The following is a 17492-nucleotide window of genomic DNA, read 5'->3' on the forward strand; positions in this document are numbered from 1 at the left end:
CTTTGAACAAAAAATAAATTGGTTTTCTTTTTTTTTTTTCAGTGAAAAAAATAGAAGATTTCTAAAAGGCACTGACTTCAAAATGGTACTGATTGCACATTGGGAGAGAAAATGTAAAAAATAATGCCAGTGACTCCTACACCAAGAAGACCACTTTGGCTAACATAAGCTGACCAAATCTTCTAGGGAGTAAAGAAAAAGGAAACGCTTTAAGATGTGCTTCGCTTCAAACAGGGTTGGTATTTTCCCTTGACTCCATTTCTGATTCATCATATCGTGCCTCCATTAGCAATTTATTTCTAATTTCACATTGTGTAGAAAAAGCACATTACTGGAAAACAGGCATATTGTACATGCATGTGCCTGACATTTTAAAAAACAAATGTAATGCACACCATACTCACAATAAACAAGCTGTCTTTACCTTTGACTGACAAACAATATATATGATCCTCCAAGGTGAGATTGCTAATGTGTTTTCTACCTCTAGTATGCCAGACCTGACTATGTACTTGCTTTGTTCTCTCCTTTGAAAGGGCTTTGTCCTGACACACAAGTTCTTTGGCAAGATCAGCTTTTTCTAGATGATCTTCCCAGTTCAGAGTGCCAGGTGCTGGTGGCTCACATCTATACTCCTAATCAGGAGGCTGAGATATGAAGGTCACAGTTCAAAGCTAGCTAAGCCAAAAAGTCTGTGAGACAATTCACCAACAAAAGCCAGAAGTGGAGCTATGGCTCAAGTGGTAGAGTACTAATTTTGAGCACACAAACTAAGGGACAGCTCTCAAGCCCTAAGTTTAAGCCCCTGTACCAGAAAAGGAAAAAGGAAGGAAGGAAGAAGAAAGAAGAAAGGAAAGGAAGGGAAGGGAAGGGATGGGAAGGGAAGGGAAGGGAAGAAGGGAAGGGAGGACAAATGCTGAGATTATTTTATTAATGTTTGCAAACATTGCATTCTACCAAGTACCATCCTGAGCAGTTCCCGAGAACCAATTTAGTGTCCACATTCATATTGTTCCACTTTGCAGGTGATTTCAGTCCTACAATTTATCTGTGCAGGACATTGGACCCATTCTAAAGCACACTGACTGCAGATAATCTTACTTCCAGGGTCCTGACCTTGTGGATAGTTGTGATGATCTGAAGACAGGAGGCCATTCTAGACCATGCCAACTATGGGTTAAAGCTTACCAATTTAACCAACTGAAAAATAAAGATTATCTGCTAATAAAATAAATAAATCTGCTAACCACAATTTTTATTAGTCCAAGCTGGATTGGTTTTAAGTATATTTGCAAACTGTTAGTAGCTCTTTAAATCTAGGACATTCTTAGACTTTTCTCTTTGAACATTGCCCTTCACTATATCGCTCTTCTGGAGTTTCTATAGAATGTTGATTTGGGACACAACATCACCCCCCACACACACACACACACTGGTCCTGGGGCTTGATCTCAGGACCTTGTGTGCTGTCCCTGAGCTTCATTTGCTCAAGGATAGCCCTCTATTACTTGAGCCACAGCTCTACTTCCAACTTTTTTGATAGTTGATTGGATACAAAGGTCTCACAGACTTTTCTGCCCAGACTGACTCTGAACCACAGTCCGCAGGAGCCAGCCTCCTGAGTAGCTAGGACTACAGGTCACAATTTACTGATCTCAGCCTCTGGAGTAGCTAGGGTTACAGGAGTGAGCCACTGGCAGCAGGCTAGATTTGGGTGTGTGGTGCATGCCTGTGTGCCTGCCACTCCTGGGACTTGAATTCAAAGTCTAAGTGCCAGACTGGCACTCTACCACTTGAGCCACATTTGTACCTGTGGCTTTTCACTGTTTAATTGGAGAAAATAGAGATAGTCTCTCATGGACTTTTCTGCTTCAGCTGGCTTGGAACCATGACCCCTCAGATTCCTGAATACCTAAGATTACAGGTATGAGCTACCTGTGCCCAGCAGATGTAGACTTTTTGATCTGTTCCTGCCATCTCATAACTACTTTAATGCTCTCTCTTAGTTTGTACCAGAATCTGAATGGTTTCTTCAAATCCATTGAACCAGTCCTTTTCCTCAGATGAATCTAATATATTGTCCAATTTTCTGATAAATGATTATATGGTCTGTTGCCAATATTATATAATATTTGGTTCTCCTTCATTTATTGAAGATCTTTTAAAAGATACTTTGCTCTTCATTCACCATGGTTTCTATAATTTGCTTGTCTTTGATCATTTTTAACACCTTCATTTTATAGTTTCTGTCACTTAACTTTTTCTTTCTTGAGATGCTAAATACCTGTCATATCCATAGGTTCTTTATTTTCCGGTACTTTGTTTCTTGGAACAGATAATCTCATTAAAAATCAAAGGAATCTTTTCTTAATTTGCTTTTCCTTTTGCTGATGATTCTATATTCTTTTTTTTAAAAAAACAAGTTTTTTATTGTGAAAATACTGTACAGAGGGGTTACAATTACATGAGCAAGGTAATGAGTACATTTCTTATCAAGCATTGTTGCCTCCTCCTTTGTTTTTCCCCTCCCATCCCTTCCCTCCCACCTCCACAACTATACTCCAACCCCCCCATCCTCCCTACCCCCACATAAACTGTAAAGTTCATTTTACAACATAGCATCTTATACATCTCATTTTTGCAATGGGTCAACCTATATCCCTATTTAAAAATTTTGTTTTTTCCCTTCCCCTCCCCAAATTATACCTACATCAAATACAGTGAAAATAGGGGTTATACTGTGGGGGAGGGTCATACAAAGCAACAAAAAAAAATCACATGGTACCTTATAAATACATTAGAAACAATAACAAGAAAGAAAAAAAACACTTGTGTCCTTATCTTGGGGTTCATTTGGCTTAATGTCTTCTTATCTGCTATCAAGGCACAGAATCTGAGGAAAGAGGGTAAAAAATTGCAGCAGTAGAGTGCGCAGGACATTGATGAAAGTGAACTATACAGCTTGTGGGTGGAAATGGGAGGAAGGGAATGGGAGAGAACAAGGGAACAGGTAACACTGTACAAAAGGAAACGTACCTATTGCCTGACATGTAAATGTAACCCCTCTATATATCACCTCTATAATAATAAAAAAAAAAGTAAATTAATATACAAATCAATTCAGCAAGTCATTGTAGTTGAGGCTAGGGTAAGAACTTATTTTGCACAGTTCTTTATGTCTTGAATTATAAAAATACTCCTATGAAACAGCTAAACACGTGATTCTCTTCTATTTCCCTATAGTTATTTTTATGTTCATTTCCCAGCATGAGTGCTCCTTATTACAGGCCAGTCATTCACATCCTGGGTGTCAGGTGTCATTGGATACAGCTGTTTTTTATTTTGTAAATTTTTCTTAGATAGATGGTAGTTTTATATGATGCAACTCTGGGCCAACAGAAATTTTAAAAATTGTCCTGTCCTAAAATGAACAATATTTGAAAACATGTATTTTTATGGGGGGGGGGGTTCAAATTCACAGCCTTTCATTTCTAAAAGGTCACTTGGCATCAGAACTGTTTAGCTTCAAGAGTCCTTTTTTGTTTCTAGTTATCACTGGCTGACAAGCTCTGACACCGATGATTTACTTGTTTTGTCATTTAAAATTTTTACATCATATACAGTTTATCTTTAAGCAGTTGTATGAAGGGGCTTCAATTCCACATGTCAATTTATGAGGACAATGCATCTTGATCAATGTCACCTCTTCCATTATCCAATCTCCAATCTATCCCAACCCCACCCATCCCCTCAATCGATCTCCTTACCAGGTTCCATCCTCACCTATGAACACGGGGTATCATGACTATATTTACCCATCATTCCTCTCTCTATTTGTCTGTCCCCTTTCCCTTTAATCCCAGCTGAAACCTATTTTAAAGTGGTAGGTGAAGCTTGTTTTGTCATTTTGTTGTTGGTGGTGGTGGTGGTGGAGACTTGAACTCTGGGCCTTGGCACTGTCCCTGACCTATTCAGCTCAAGGCTAGTGCTCTACCATTTGAGCCACAGTGCCACTTCTGGTTTTCTGGTAGTTAATTGGAGATAAGAGTCTTATGGACTTTTCTGCCCAGGCTGGCTTTGAACCTGGATCCTCAGATCTGAGCGTCCTGAGAAGCTAGGATTACAGGTGAGAGCCACCAGCATCTGGCTTGTCTTTTTTTTTTTTCCTAGTGTGCTATCCTTTGTATTTTTAGCAGTTTGATCCTTTTGTGGCATGGGTAAGTTCAGAGCACTGTTTTCCTAAGTATCTTTTCTTAGAAAACACATTTCAGCATTGCGTATCACTTTGGCCACCTTGCCTTGCTGCAACTCAGGAAAACGGTTCATTCAGTGCAATGAGCCCAGAACTAATTTAATGCTTTTATTACTGGATTTTTTGATACAACAAGAACAAGTTTATACTTTCCAGTTTGTTTAACTAGTTGTTTAGAACTCTGTGATTTTGATTCTGATTGTGTTTTTGTTGTGTGCGTGTGTGTGTGTGTGTGTGTGTGTGTGTAAAAGCCACCCTAGGTGTTTGATCATCTTAAAATACAAAAACAAAAGCAATTTATCACAAGGATGCCTCTTTCCCTACAGAAAAAAGCAAGATGCAGTCCTTTTTACAAACCAACTCCAGGTTATCTCAAAATCTGAGCGATTAAATGACCATAGCTGTTTTGTTCCTAATTTAATCAGTACTGCGAACCAGTGGTTATGTTTTCTGCATAAATAAGATTATATCTCTGCTGGCTTAATGTTTTCAGGGTATTCAAGTGGTGCATAGACTATGAATTTTTTATGAAAACATTGGCTTGAAGGGACCGACTTCTTTCTTATTGACATAATGCTATCCAGGCATCTCAATAAACAGTATTGTCTGCAGAAAGGTAACTTGTGTTTCAGAAATGTTCTATTATGGTAACAAAAACAAAGCAGGCCCTTCTCTTTGCAAGATTTCCCATGGCCTGGAATAAAAACATTTTCCCTGTGAACAGAACCAGTGTGATCAATGTCAGCACCAAAAAGCTGGTAGACATTGGGGAAGCAAGGAATCTAATGGAAGAAAAATTAGTATAGAACTTTCTTTTGTGTTGACAGTGTAGTAGGGCCAGGTTTAAGAGGAAACAAGTGATATACTTGCATAGGGAAAAGAATTTAAGGGGATTCCAAGAAACTCAGTGATTAAGATAAATGACATTTTCAATGAAGGATATGTTAATTAGTTTCATTTAATCATTCCACATTGCATACATATATCAAAATACCACCTGGTAATCCATAAATGTAATACAACTGTGATTTATCCATTGAACATCATGTTAATTAAAAATAAATTAGAAGCTATTAATGCACTGTCTTTAAAAAAATCAGAGCAGTAAACTAAAGAGTATGGACTGTCACCTGCTTTAATAAATAAGTCTTTATAGGAACCAGGATAAAGTGAATGAGATGTAGAATCAGATACTGTCCTTACTAATAATTGGGTATTTTGTTTATTATTGAGTTTTTCCTTGACTTTGATTTAAGATATTACTATAAAATATCACTTGTCATCTTTATTCTCTTAAATTTTGTACCAAAGGGAAGTGGCCCACATAGGCCACCTGGTCCCAACTCTGAGGCAGAGAGAGAACATAGAGTACTGTTTTTTTTTTTTTTTCTGAATCATTTGTTACATTTGCCTGGCTAGCTCTATCAGCAGTGTGTCAATATCCTAGGATGTGTAATCTTCACTAAGGTGTTGCGCTCTCAGTTTCCTCATCAGTGAAATAATGACAATTATAGTTCATTTTCTATGGGGTTCAACATAAACTACTAATGTAGCTCAGTACCATGTCTAGCCCATTGCAATGATGGATAAGTGTCTCAGTCTGCCAGTTGCTGTAACAAATTACTGTAGATAGTGTGGCTTCAAAACACCAGAGATTTATTTCCTAACCATTCTAGACCTAGAAAAGTCCAGATTCAGCACTGTGGAAGGACCCAATTCGGGGTGCATAGATAATACCTTTTTGCTATACCTCATATAGCAAACAGATCAAGGCAGCTCTCTTAGGGCTTTTACAAGCCCTAACTGCATTCCTAAGGACTCCACTTGCATAACACTTCACCTCCTAACACCATATTTGGGGATTAACTTTCAGTGTATGGATTTGCAGTTGAACAAGTTCTAATAAAAAGGACCATTATTTAGTATCTTGTTCATCTTTCTAAGGGTTTTTAAATTATAGTAAAATATACATCATTTAAGTTTCATTAACTTAAATTTCACTACTTTTAAGTGGGTAGTTGTGTGGCATTGGCACATCCCCAAGTTCTGCCAACCTGTAAACTCTTCTGTAAACTCTCCTCACCATCCCTACTCAGGATGTGCAAGGACTTTGGACTCTATCCTGGAAGCTTTTAAAGATTTTATAGCAGAAAGGAGCTTGTGAGAGGAGTGAATCTGGAAAGAAAAGCTAGAATGATGCAGAGAAATGATAGGAGGGGGAAAAACAATTTAAAGGGTCCTACATTGACTAGGGGGGGAAAGGAACAAATAGGAAGGATAGGAAAGGAGACCAGAGAGCTCAAAGGACAAGGAGGAAAGCAGGTACCAACTAGGCGAAGAGACATTTTTTACTAATTGAAAAGTTCCCTTGACATAGGAACATAGAACTGTCCGGCAGCTGCTCTTCTCCAAAGGAACTGATGCTGTATATTCAGTTCCTATTGGCAGATCCCACTTTTAAAAATTCAGCAATTTGCCGGGCACCCGTGGCTCATACCTGTAATCCTAGCAACTAAGGAGACTGAGATCTGAGGATCACCGTTCAAAGCCAGCATGGGTAGGAAAGACCATGAGACTCTTATCACCAATAAACCACCAGAAAACTGGAAGTGGTGCTGTGGCTCAAATGGTAGAACGCTGGCCTTAAGCTGAAGAGCTGAGGGACAGTGACTAGGAAAAGTTCAAGCCTCATGACCGACAAAAATAAATAAATAAATAAAAAATTCAGGAACTTGATTAGCCAGTTTTAAAATACAAATTTAACCAAAGATTAAATTTGAATTACATTATTTTAGAAACAAGGGTTATAAAATAGACTCAATCTTCATCACCTACTAGTTGCTTTTTGAGATATTTAAATGTACTCAATCCTTACTATATAAACACAGTGCTGCTGACAAATTCCAACTGTGGATTCCTTGATATTCTTCTAGTAGCCTGGGATTCCATGTTGGGAGAATTTACTCCAGGGAACTGTCAATGGCTGGGAATGGGAGGGGGACATAGTTGCTGTTGTAAAACAATGTTAATGGTGAAAATTACATTTGAAAGTATATTACATAACACATTCATTCACTCAAGGTTGACTGATTACAAACACAAGAGCTCAATAAAATCTGAGGAAAACATTCTATTGAAGTCAACTAGAACTTAATGAGTACTATATATTTGAATGAATTTTTGTATATACTTTGCCCTCATAAAATTCATTTTAAGAAACTATAATTACACATAAGCAGTAACCTTTTTGGATAGTCTGTTGTTGAATACATCTCAGCCCACACTGGACATACTTTTCTAATGGAAAGATATATAACTTGTATATTACCACTTCAACTTTAAATTTGCCTCTATGAAAGACAAATGATTTGTTTCCTAATCAGAATGGAAACCTAGACACATCTCTATAATAAACAGTCTATTTTTTTCTTCTTCTGGCAAATACCAGCAGTTCCAGTATCTTACCTTTTTAAAAAATTATCTTTATTTTGCTATTGTCATCAATTTTTTAAATCACCATTGTGTATTAGGTATTATTATGTAACATACTTCATTCACGTTTCAATCCTTACACACCTCTGTGAAATAGTATCTAGTGTTCCTATTAATTACAACTCACTTTATACATCAAATACTAAGATTATATAATTAGTAAACATCAAGGTGAATACTAACCTTTTTTGAATTTTTTTTCTTTTTTTTTTGTTCCGGTTGTGGGGCCTGAACTCTGGGCCTGGGCGCTGTCCCTCAGCTCTTCAGCTCAAGGCTAGCGTTCTACCACTTGAGCCACAGCGCCACTTCCGGCTTTTTTCTTTTTGCTTATGTGGTGCTTAGGAATCGAACCCAGGGCCTCAGGCATGCAAGGCAAGCGCTCTACCACTGAGCCACCTTCCCAGCCCCTTTTTTGAATGTTTTTAAACTGACCACTTTATTCTGTTTCTTTCTTACTACTGGCATTAAGAAAAATGTGTTTGGAGATAAAACCTACTTCAAAAAAAGGTAAGATATTTCAGGCAGTAGTTATTGATGTCTTCTGTCTCCTCTTCTGTGCTGGGTTCCAGGAAAATCACAGGAAAAACTCTGTAAAGTGGCCACCAGCCCCTACGAATCATCCTCTCCACAAGCTTTTAGGTGAGTGTGTATCCAGATGCCATTACCCATAACTGCAGTTCCACGGGCAGAAGATTGACTCCCATCAAGGTGACCTCTGGTCATGGCAGATTCCAAGTAGCTTCACTGACTCGGAGGTTATGACACTAATTTCTTGTGGTCCTTGTGCTCATTTCCTAAGCTTTTCTGGAAGCACTGGCCTGCTTCTCAAATCTGCCTCTCTCTTCAGAGAGAAAGGGAGATAGATTTAAGGTTAAAAAGAACTCAGCCTCATACTCCATGCTTTTCAAAGGAGCTCAGTGATGAGGATGCTGTCCTCACAGGTGACAGACTTACATTGAGTTACTGCCCTCTGAGAGACATCGCATCTCCAAATCTGTGCGGCTGATGTACAGCTTTTGCTCTACAATACGTTCCTGAAATGGTTATTGGACACGACTGTTTTCTAAATGTGTGCTACAAATACACTTGACAATGAAGTTTAAGAATCTGAGACACAGGGGAAGAAACTTGCCAGCACTAGATGGCCTTAGAGTTCCCCTTTCCTTCAAAATTCCCAGGCAAGCCGGCATTCACAAACACCTCATGCACAACTAACAGAAACCGGGAGATAGGTTGAGGATTCTGGTTTTCTCCCCTTGTTTTCTCTTTCCCCTGTCTCCATGCACCAAGATAATTTCTTTGCCTTCTGCTCTCAAACTATGCTGCTAATTAAGGCAGAAGTCAGGAATGATGTCGATATGCAACTGAGATGTAAACAGAAGCTCAGAGGAAGCAAGACAGACACAAGTTCTGCCAAAGATAGAAGAGAGTTCTCTCTGTTCCTCAATGATTGAAAAAATGAGCACGGTATAAATGAAAGCAAATATAGATATAGAGATGGAGATGGAAATAGAGATATGGATATAGATTTTAGATATAGCTAATGTGTTAAGTGGCTTGTATATATAGGGTGGTATTGCTTCTATTTTTCCACAGAGAGGGTGGGAAGGACATTTGCTCCCAGAATTCACTATTTCAGTGTCCATATGGGTATACTTTGTGCTTGGAACCATGTAAACATAGAACAGAGCCTTATCTTTGAGCGACCTTTATTTCCAAAAATGAAGAGCAAGTTCTGTGTTGTGCAACTCCTAGTGCTATCAGTAGTCACGGTTGTTGTTGCCTGTTGTCATCCTCTTTCTGCTAGACACAAAGTGCTCATCTCCAGGAGGGAGGTGATGTTACACCTGAGGAGCCTGAGGCGGACAGAGCCCTGGTTAACTTGCCCATTCTCATCTGATAGCACAAGGAAAGGCTAGGACTTGAGCAAGCCCCATTCTGTCTCATTCTCTATTCTAAGCACTTAACTTCATGCTAGTTCTGAGACAAGGGCCCCACAGGTATGTGTTCAAAGCCTACCTTTGCCACATCCTGATTTAGTTGCATTATTATTCTGCCCATCTAGAAAACATACTCAGGCATTGTGTTGATTTTTCCTAGACACCCTTGAGATCACTCAGGTATATTCTCCCTTCCTGAGCTTATGATCTTCTAAGACATTGTATAGAAGATGAATTTCTAGGGGTTGGAGGCCTCTTTTAGAGTTTTCGTGTAATTTTCCTAGTACCCAGCACAACAGAGTAGACCTAAGAAATCAATAGCTATTGCCTGCAATATCTTATCTTCTTAGAAGTGGGTTTTTATCTCCAAATACATTTTGAAGCCAATGTAGTAAGAAGTTAACAGAATGGAGAGGTCAGAAACAAAATCAAAAAGATTTCAGCCACCTACCTCACTACCTAGTAATTACAACACCGCTGTGAACCAACCTTGCAGCGTATTTGTGATAGTGGGAAAGAATATAAATGAAAAGCTTAAAACAAGACCTGACAGGGAGTTAACATTCGGTAATTAGCACCTATGATTCCGGTAACTAGTTCTGTTGTACATCGTGCCTGATCTTTCATTGGCAAACTTTAGCTATGAGAGAATTGAAGGAAAAAAAAACCAATTTATCTGAGATGCCTTTGTTTACTTATTCCTGTGCTTATCCAATCAGCAAATATTTATGAAGCATCTACCCTAGTGTGAGGAGGAATTCTCTTTGATGCTTTATGTGTTGCTTAAAACAATAATAGCATCCTAAAATCCCTCCTCTGTGGCAAATATGGTATCTGAGAGTTTTATTTTTATTTGTTAGAACTCACCAACTGAACTTTTCATGCCACCTTCCGCATTTAAGACACTGTGCTAGACTCAGGATTGACTAAAAGTATTTCCTGCTATGCTGGGGATGAGAGGTTTTATGGTCTGGCCCAAAAGTATAAGGGGCATGCATAGAATGTTCAAAAGAGAGAGTGGGAGAGATTCTGTGCACAGCAGGCGATGCCCCAGAAATAAATCTGGAAGGTTTCTAGGTGGAGGGGTGACAGGAGGCTAGACAAGACCAGGGAGCGGTGAGAAACCCAGCAGAGCTGCAGAATCAGTGCCAGGCAGTGTGGGGGTGGAGTGTCCATTTCCCCTTTGGAATACAATCCTCCTGTTGGCATAGCAACCGCTGCAAAATAAATTCAAGGTGGTGCTTTAAATGATGCCGCTGAGACTTGTCCAAGAGTCATTTAAATTGCTTGTTTGTTATGTATAAGAATTTGCCTAACCTTCAACCTGCAATCGCAGCTTGGCAATCTCTTATTTATCGTGCTGATATGGTTTCTTGGGTCATTATCTTCTTTAAACCGTTTGGTGTTTTGTTTAGTTTTTTTTTTTCCTTCTGCCCATCTAGAAAACATACTCAGGCATTGTGTTGATTTTCCCAGGCTCCCTTGAGATCCCCTCAGCTTTCTGTCTTTCTCTGTGATGGAAAGGCTGCCAGGGTGGTGTTTGCCATTCCATCTCTCACGGTGCCTATCCACACAGAGCTGCCTGTGGGTATCGCAGCAGCAGCGTGCAGCCCGCCTTGCTCCTGCTCCCCAGGGGACTTGTGGAATACAGCCTCTTAGTTGGAATGCAACAGAACGAGCTAAGTTGCTTCTTGTAGGTTGAGGGATGAGAGAAGTATTGGGTGCTAACACCAGGAGAGACAGCTAGTCACAAGTCTTCGCTACAAGCCAATACCAGACATCTTCTGTCCCTAACTGACTGAAGTGGCAGAATGGAAAAGGATTCATGAGAAACAAATAAACCATCACCATACCTTTTCTAATTGGGAGTTTTAAAGCTCATAACAATCCGTCTTGGCTTCCTAGGCCAGTGGTACATTTGCCACAGCAAAATATATATCTAGATCACCTTCTCTTGCTGTTTCTCCTCCTCTGTGTGTGTGTATGTGTGTGTGTGAGAGAGAGCAAGAGAGAGATTAACAGAGAGAGAGAGAGAGAGAGAGAGAGAGAGAGAGAGAGAGAGAGAGAGAGAGAGAGAGAGAGAGAAACAGGCAGACAGATGTGGTGGAGCTGGGAGGTTTAAAGGGTTGGGGGTGGGTATTGTTGGTTGGAGCTTGTACCTGAAGAGTTAATGCACCCATGGGAAATATAATAAAATCCTTGGGTGTGTATTCCCTAGGGAATTCAGTTCCCCCTCTACTGTCTTTCTCACTGTACCTTTTCAACTTGTAGGCTGATACATTTCCTATGCTGGTCACTTCCCATGCTCTTAGACAATAAAGACAGAAAACTTAGGTGCTTATTTGTTGAGATTTGTAATACTGACAAACTGCCCCCACCCCCAAGATTTGCAGTCTGCATAATGGGTCCATAGCATGTTTGTTGATAGTGAGAGACAGGTAATAATCCCAACAGGTGTCTTCTAGGCCCTTCCTCTCTGCCCTGTCCCTCTTTTGAGAACTCTATGAGATGAATTGATGTCATCTTCCCAAGGATCCATCTAACAAGGCGGCAATAGTATTATCATCAATGTTCCCATTCAGCCACCTCAACTTTGTGAGGATGAGGAAGCTAACATCTCAGGAGTAAGTATTAGCCTCAAGTCCTCACAGATAAAGAGCATGGGAAAAGTAATCCTTATGGTTCTCAACCAGGGACAGTCTGCACCCCCCCACCATTCACTGGGACATTAATTCATTTCTCACTTCTGGTCATTTTAATTAGCATGAAATACAATAGAAATGAGGGATGCCGCTCTCCACCCTGCCCCTAAAATAAAGAATTGTCAAAGCAGAAGATGGCAACTGTCAAGGCTGAGAAACCCTGTCCTGTGCCTATTGCTTCTTATGGCTCAGGTGTCAAGCAGGTAGTGTGTTTATGGGCTCAACAAAAGTGAGCCAAAGAAACCACCATCAGCTGATGTCATTGCCATAAGCAGAGTATTGAAATTTGCAGTGTATGTGAATCTGTGTGTACAGACTGACTCCAGAAAGAATAGGAGTAGGTAGGGGGTACCTCTTTGGTGATTGCTTTTCTTCTTTTAACATAGCAGGGGCTGATAATCAGATGTAAAATTTGAGAACAAAAACTTCAGGTGAATCCTCAGACCTCATCCTCATGTGTAATTAGTATTATAGGCATGGGCCAGCAGATTCTAGCTGTACTTGTGTTGTCTTGCTCAACATGGTGATCTCCAGTTCCAATCTATATGTTTGCAAATGACATAATTTCATTTTTCTCTTTTGGATGAATTACACACACACACACACACACACACACACACACACACACACACACTTTGTAGCCAAGTTATTTTCATGTCATCATGCCACCCACCCCAAATCCTGCAGAGGAGAGGCTAATCGTGTCCATCATTTTATAAAAAACACTTGTAGGGAAATGGCAACTTTTGACTTTTTTCTGTATCATTTAACATCCATTTTAAGGGTAATTTCTTCAAAAAAACTTTCATCAATCCAGAAATAGGTCCTTTCTAAGTTTTTCAAGGTCTAGATACCCCTGACCTAGAAGGAGTTAGCTATAACATTACCTCTGACATTGCTACATTTAAAGTAAATTTCCACTGCCCTTTGAGTCAAATATGGTCTTTAGAGCAGCAGCCCTGGCATCACCTGGGAGCTTACTTAAAAATGCATAACCTCAGGTTCTACCCTTATCTACTGAATCCGAATTTGTATTTTAACAAGGTCCCCAAGTCACTTACTTATTCTTGTCTGTAGAGTTTTTATTTCTATTCTGGAAATTATTTTAAGAACTCTGGGTCCAAATGGAAGATAGACTTCACCTCTAGTCTCAGCTCCTCAGTTCTTAATTTGTAGGAAGTAGAAGCCAGGTCAGATGAACCCCAGAGTCCTGTTTCCCAGATTCATGTAACGGAATATAGTCAGGTGTCACTTAACAATGGAGATACATTCTAAGGATATTTCGTTTGTCTTTAGTTGGTTTTTACATTGGACAATCAACTTGGAGTATCTTTACATATTCTAGATGGTACATAGGAGAGTCAGTTGGCCTGTAGAGATATAGTAAACACAAGTTATATGAGGCTGCCATTGGAATAACACAGCATACTGATTACAGTAAACACAAACATATACACACATATATGTTTCTATGTTTACTATAATCTATACAATAAAATATAGTCATTATATGAAGTATGATACAATAAACTCATAAACCATAAACTCATAAGCAGTCACTTATTATCATCATCAACTATTATAGTAGTAGGTTATATAGTAAGTTATTGTTATGTGCTTTACTTTTTTTAAATTTACATTTTTACTTGTCAAAGTGATGTACAGAAGGGTTATAGTTACATAAGTAAGGTAATAAGTACATTTCTTGTCAAACTTGTTACCTCTTCCCTCATTTTCTCCTACTTTTCCCCTCCTTTGATTTTGGTATCCTGGTATTGTATATACATTTATTTGAATTAGGGAAGGGGAACAACAGAATGGTGAGACAAAGAACCAATGCAACTGCAACATACACAAGACAGTATGTTGGAAATGTACTATACTTTTAAATGCTATCAATGTTGTAGTCCTGTTTGCAACAGTATCACTGTAGACATATGAGAAATGCCATGTTCTAGGACATTACTATGATTACAACTTTTCCAGCCAATAGGGATTTTGAGCTCCATTACTATTGTATGGGACCAGTATTGTCTATGCAGCCTGATATTGACTGGACATTAACATGTAGCAAATGAGTGTAATCCCTAAGCAATCCAACCTGTACATGGAGACAGCAATGTTTGTGCTGCTCTAAGAGAAATATTTCATGTGCTTTCTGTTGACCACTGTGCTCTTTACATGACTCCATCCTCCCACTGAGAAAAAAGTGTTTCTTGTTAACAGCCACTCATTTTTGGCATTGACAGGTTGTCACTTATTTGATTTGACTTCTTCCATCACCCATCACTCTCTCAGTCCAACTGCCATGTCTGTCCAGGGATGTGAGTTAATCTACTTCCTCGTTCTCAACCACCCTCTGTGCGACTGACTTTTCAGTGTGAACTTCCATTATTTTAGATAGAGGCTAAGTTTCAAAAGCTTCTTCACAAGGTTCCTAACCCCTTATATCCATCCATTCATCCATCTATCCATCCATCCACCCACCCATCCATCCATCCATCCTTCCAAATGTATGTTTGTGTTGTAAGATCAGAGCAGTATTAGTTTGTTTTCATCCTGAGATGCAGCTGGAAGACTGTGGGCTGTGCCTGCAGCAGCCAAACAGATGACATCACACAGATCTCCACCAAGAGGACAGCAGCCCTAGCAAGATGATGGCTTCATTAAAGGGGTGTGAGGTTGCAGAGAAGGATGCCCACAGAGGCTGTGAATGGAGGAGACGGAGTCCAGTACTCCAAGGCCTGAGAAGATTGTTGTAATCTAAGGTGGGGATAGAAATGAGCCTATAACACATCCAGGAAGAAGGGCATGAAGGAATTTTTACATGCCAAGGCCTTTTTTTTAATAATAAGTTTTTTTATTGTGAAAAAACTGTACAGAGGGGTTACAATTACATGAACAAGGTAATGAGTACATTTCTTATCAAGCATTGTTGCCTCCTCCTTTGTTTCCCCCTACCATCCCTGACCTCCCATCTCCACAACTACCTTCCCCACCCGCCTTGCCAAAGTTGTAAAGTTTGGTTTTTGATATAGCATCTTGTACATTTCATTGTTGCAAAGGGTCCACCTGTATCCCTATTTAAACAATTTGTTTTTTCCCTTCCCCTCCCCAAATTATACTAACATCAAATACAGTGAAAACAGGGGTTATACCATGGGGGAGGGACATAAAAAGCAACAAAAAAATCACCTTATAAATATGTTAGAAACAATAGCAAGAAAGAAAAACCACTTGAGTCCTTATCTTGGGGTTCACTTCACCTAACATCAACTTATCTGATCTTTTGTGCTTGTCTCAAAAATATACTAGTTATTGCAAATAAGGGAAATCTAAGCCAAACCCAAAGAAACATGCTAAGATCTTTTATATTTTTCAATAGAACTGTAATTCTAACTTATGACATTTTACTTTTAAATGTTGTATATGATTTACATTTAGTTTTCCAAAATTAGTGGACAAAAATGTATGCATGCACTTTTGAATTTGACCTTAGCCTATAGGACGCTGACCCTTTGATGAAGTCTAGTCAATTTATATCTCTCTGAAGAACTTCTTCTGGACCCCTTGTATGTTCTCGTTCTCAATAATGTACATAATTGTACAAACTTACCACATACTCTTGATGGTGACTACACAGAATAGCTGTGTTAGTCCACTTTCTGTTTCCCATATATAAATATAACACAGACTAGGTGAGTTTTAAAAAGAACAGGTTTACTATGGCTTACGTTTCTAAAGGTTCATGGGCAAAAGGCCTTACATGTTCAGGCCTTCTTGTTGACAGATTCTCAAGCTAGCGGAAGACTCATAAGACTCATAAGACTCAAAGGGAGCACGTGTATATGTTCTTGTCTCTCTCCCTCTTCTTATAAGGCTACCAGTATTCAATCACAGAAAACCTTCCCGGTACCCTTATCTAATCCTAATTACTTCCCAAAGACCTTTAAATGCCATGCCTTCCTTTAAATACCATAGTAGGATTTAGTTTTCACACTCTTATCACTGTACACTGGGGATTAGATTTCAAAATTACTATTTGGAGGAGGAAGCTATAGCTAAACTATCCTAATAGCCAAGTTCGAAATTCTGTGACTTAATCGTCAGGTTCTGTCTTGTAGCACGTCCTGTAAAGGTTTTGGAGGGTGACATATGAAACACACAGAGAGGGGAAAAAAAGGATCCCATCCAAGGAGCTAAAATCCTTCTGGAGAAAGTGGGGCTATCACATAGGAAACATTTAATTTAAAACCCAGCGTGCTGGCTATGCATAGGCGAAATCACATCCAGTGCTGGAAACGACTCAGTTTGATTTCCTTAAGCATGCAGGCAATGTCCAGTTACTCTGGAACTCTGAAGGAGGCTAACACTTTATTTTATTTTATTTTTTAAAATTTAATTTAATTTTTTATTGTGAAAATACCGTAGAGAGGGGTGACAATTACATGGGCAAGATAATGAGTACATTTCTTATCAAGCATTGTTGCCTCCTCCTTGTTTCCCCTTACCCTCCCTTCCCATCTCCCTCCTCCTCCCCACTCCCCTAGTTTTTCAACATAACGACTTGTACATCTCATTGTTGCAATGGGTCCACCTGTATCCCTATTTAAACTATTTGTTTTTCCCTTCCCCTCTACAAATTATACCAACATCAAATACAGTGAAAACAGGGGTTATACTGTGGGGGAGGGACATACAAAGCAACAAAGAAATCATCTTATAAATATGTTAGAAACAAAGAAAGAAAAAAAACATTTGAATCCTTATCTTAGGATTCATTTCGCCTAACATCAACTTATCTGACTACTTCTGCCTGTCTCAGGCATATACTAGTTATTGCAAATAAAGGAAACCATGGGACCTATGTTTCTTTGGACCTGGCTTACTTCACTTAATATAATTTTTTTCAAGTCTTTCCATTTCCTAACAAATGGGGCAATGTCATTCTTTCTGATGGGGGCATAAAATTCCATTGTGTATATATACCACATTTTCTTGATCCATTCATCTACTGAGGGGCATCTGGGTTGGTTCCATATCTTAGCTATGGTAAATAATGCTGCAATAAACATAGTTGTGCTGGTAGCTTTAGTATGGTCTTGT

The 17492-nt window shown here is 39.2% G+C and overlaps 1 long non-coding RNA gene across 1 annotated transcript in view; it reads left to right on the forward strand.

Moving 5' to 3' along the window:
* The window catches only part of LOC138824715 (uncharacterized), a 142804-nt gene that overhangs the window by 78274 nt on the left and 47038 nt on the right, over positions 1–17492 (forward strand). Inside the window, exon 2 of the long non-coding RNA XR_011371155.1 lies at positions 43–235. This is a non-coding gene — a long non-coding RNA (uncharacterized lncRNA). The remainder of the gene's footprint in view (positions 1–42; positions 236–17492) is intronic.

Source organism: Dipodomys merriami, unplaced genomic scaffold (genome assembly GCF_024711535.1).
Source record: "Dipodomys merriami isolate MVZ:Mamm:240054 unplaced genomic scaffold, mDipMer1.0.p SCAF_13, whole genome shotgun sequence".
Taxonomy (NCBI): Eukaryota; Metazoa; Chordata; class Mammalia; order Rodentia; family Heteromyidae; genus Dipodomys; species Dipodomys merriami.